The following is a 3,534-nucleotide window of genomic DNA, read 5'->3' as shown; positions in this document are numbered from 1 at the left end:
CCTCAGGAAGCTTCCTGAGTTTAACTCTGATTGTTAGGCAGTTGAATACCTCAGGGGAACCTTGTCATATATACAGAGTTCTCTCTGCCCAAGTCTCCTGCTCTGTGTCCCCTGACCCCTGACCACCCTCGTCTAAGTTCTCAGGAATTGCAACAAACTATTTGCCTTGCTGCCCTTCATGCATCCTGGCCAGGAATCTCAAAGCAATCAACTGGACTGCTTTGTAGGATGCCTTACTTGTCTTTAGCTGAAGGGTGTCCAGTTCACTGCAAACCATTGTTCCATGGTTCTTAAACTACGGGCTATACACAGTCCTTGGTAGTCCATTTTGACCAGAAGTCTAAGGTAATTACTATTTTAAAGTCCTTTATCTGCGTCCCTTCTGGGTCTGTTTCTATTCACTGGTTTTTCTCCTCCTTACGGGTGATATTTTTCTGCTCTGGATAATTTTTATTGGATATCAAGCTTTGCTAATCTCACACTTTTGAGTGCTACATTTTTACTTCCTATCAATATTCCTGAGCTCTGTTCAAGTACACAATTTGTTATTTGGAAACCATTTTATGCTTTAAGGCTTGATTTTATATTTTGTTAGCTGGAAATTCAAGTTTTCCATTCTGACTGAAATTTAGCCTATGGCTCTGCCATGTTTGGATGTCAAATGCCCTTAAAGGTCCATGTGCTAAAAGCTTGGTCCCCAGGTTGGCACTGCTGAGAGCTGGTGGGACCTTTGAGTGGTGGGGTCTGTGAGAGTTCCTGAGGCCACTGGAGGTGTGCCTTTAAAGGGGATTGTGAGACCCTGTCCCTTTGTTCCCTGGCCTAGAGATGTACGTGGCTTTGCTCCATTAAGAACTGCCACCATGATATGCTTCCTTGTCACAGGCCCAAAGCAACTGGGCCATGTGATCAGGAACAGGAACCTCAAAAACTGTGAGCCAAAGTAAAACTTTTCTCTTCATAAGTTAATTATCTTAAGTATTTTGTTTTACAGTGGTGGAAAGCTGACTCGCTCATCTTGTCATACTAGAGAAGCAGTGCCTCTCTTTCTACCTGATGTTTCGTAAATTATGACATTTTTTTGTTCTGACTTTTGGGACAGAAACTATTCCCAGCCCTAGATGAGCTTCAGAAAATGTTCCTGAAAATGTTTAGGAAATCTGCTCATTCGGGGGAGTTTTTTTTTTTTTTTTCTGACACTTAATTTGCTTTAATTTTGAGGTGTACCTACTGCAGATCTCCTAAACTCTATGTAGCTATAGCTCTGTTCTCTGTAGTGCCCCATTCTGCAAGCTCCAGCTTGTCTTCCTAACTCAGAGAAACTGCCAGGTCAGGCAGCCGTGCCCTAAGATGTGCCTTAGAAAATCTGTCCACACAGTAAGCTTGACAACTATAGGACTTACCTCATTGTCCTGCATGCCCTGGTGTCTGGTATTTGAAAGTTGTTGTTCCATATATTTTGTCTTTGTTCCTTTAATCATCCCAGGTGTGTGTGTGTGGGGGGGGGGCGCATTCCTTGTTTCTTCATTTAGTCAGTAGTAGAAGTTAGTTGCGTTCTATTTGAACTCATGAATTCTATGAAGCCTAATGAGACAAAGTCATTCTGTGCTACAGAAAATAACCAGAGTACCAGACCTGAAGTTTTAAAAGAATGCTTTTTTCCAAATGTTCACTGGAGCAGCACTCTCTACACAGTACCATCTTTGATTCTAGGAAGAAGATAAATTCTTAAAGAATCATGTTTATAATCCTCTCTCTTGTGTTGTTTTAAAATGTATTTGGGGAGATCACACATATAAGCATTGTGAAAAGCAAACAATAGCATATTAATCAGCAGTGCAAAATCTTAAAACACAAGATAACAAGGTAACTTAAAAATGATATCAACACTTAAAATCATTGGAAATATAGAAAGGCAAAAATAATATGGGTAATATTTCCTGGGGAAACACTTTGTACCTGGACTTATGTGTGTCGCTTTTATATGAATCATCTTATTGAACAACTCAAAAAAATGTACAATAGTTATCATTATCATCCTTTTTTAAAAAAAATAAGTGATGAAATTGAAGCCCAACTTGCTTCAAGTCACAAAAGTCATGAATTTCAGCACAAAGATTTCAATGCAAGCACTGAGACTTCAGATACCAGGGAATTTTAAAAAATAATTTTTATTGGTACATTATGATTATATATAATAGTGGGATTCATTGTTACATATTTTTACATGCACATGATATAATTTGCTTAATTTTATTTTCCAGGACCTCCCCTTTCCCTCTCCTCTTCCTCCCTATTGCCACCTTCCTCTACTCTTACTGGTCTCCCTTCTATTTTTATTAGATCACCTCATTTTTTTTTCCTTTTCTTTTTCCTGTCTGGCTTCCACATATAGGAGAAAACATGCGCCCTTTAACCTTCTGAGTTTGGCTTATTGCACTTAACATAATGCTCTCATGTGCCATCCATTTTCCTGCAAATGTACAATATCATTCTTTCTGGCTGGATAAAACTCCATTATGCATACATACCATATTTTCTTTATCCTTTCATCTGTTGAAGTACACGCAGGCTGGTTCTATAATTAAGCTAGTGTGAATTGTGCTGCTATATACATGTAGATAGGAGTTTTTCACCAATGCATTATTTTACTCAAAATAAGCCAAATGATAATCCTTCCTCCCTCCCTTCCTTCTTTTCCATGCTAACTAAATTTGTGTTGCTTTCTTTCCTATTTCATCAGCCTGGTATATATATAAATTTCTGAGTTAAGGAAATTCAACACATTCAAGGAGTAGAAGTTTGAAATGAACATTTCAATTAAACTGTGTCTTTAGAAGCAATGATTCTGTGGCTATGAGGAGGCTTTAGCTTGTGGAGTTGCAATGCTTGCTAGTTGCAATGCTTGCTAGTTGCAATGCTTTTTGATCCTCCAGTTAGGAACCAGGGAAAAGGAAGGAGATTTTCTGCAACACATCTCCAGTATTAATGAACTTTGGCCCCAAGCTGGGTCTTCAAATTTGCTCAACATGGACCAGATGCAGGACTTCAGATTCCACTGCCACTTGTTTTTCTCATTTTGTTTTAGAACTTAACTTTAATAAACATAATGGGGGTGTCCTTTAATGATGCCTAATGAGAATGAAAAAATAAAGTTATAGACTCAGAAAATATGTCTAACATATGATATATAAACAATTTGTATTCAAAATATATAAAATACTTCATTATGTATTCAGTATAATCAGTGATATAAAAGGAAAATAATCTACTAGAACAGTAGACAAAAAGCATAAAAAGGTAAACCATGAAAAAGGGGTTCAACCCCCATTCTATTTAGAAACAACTGATTAAACAATCAATAAAGTACCATTTCACATCCACCATTATTAGCCAGCATTAAAAGTTGAGCAAAATATTGATGTTAAGTAATGAGAATGGTCATTTCCCACTGGTGGAAGTGAAAACTGGTACCACCATTTAGATACCACTTTGGTGGTATCTAATAAAGGTGAGTATGCATTTGTCCTTCAGTTG

This window comes from Marmota monax, unplaced genomic scaffold (genome assembly GCF_021218885.2).
Source record: "Marmota monax isolate L192 unplaced genomic scaffold, Marmota_monax_Labrador192_F-V1.1 WCK01_AAM20220418_F8-fsc00038, whole genome shotgun sequence".
Classification (NCBI taxonomy): Eukaryota; Metazoa; Chordata; class Mammalia; order Rodentia; family Sciuridae; genus Marmota; species Marmota monax.
Note: the sequence above shows the minus strand (reverse complement) of the source record.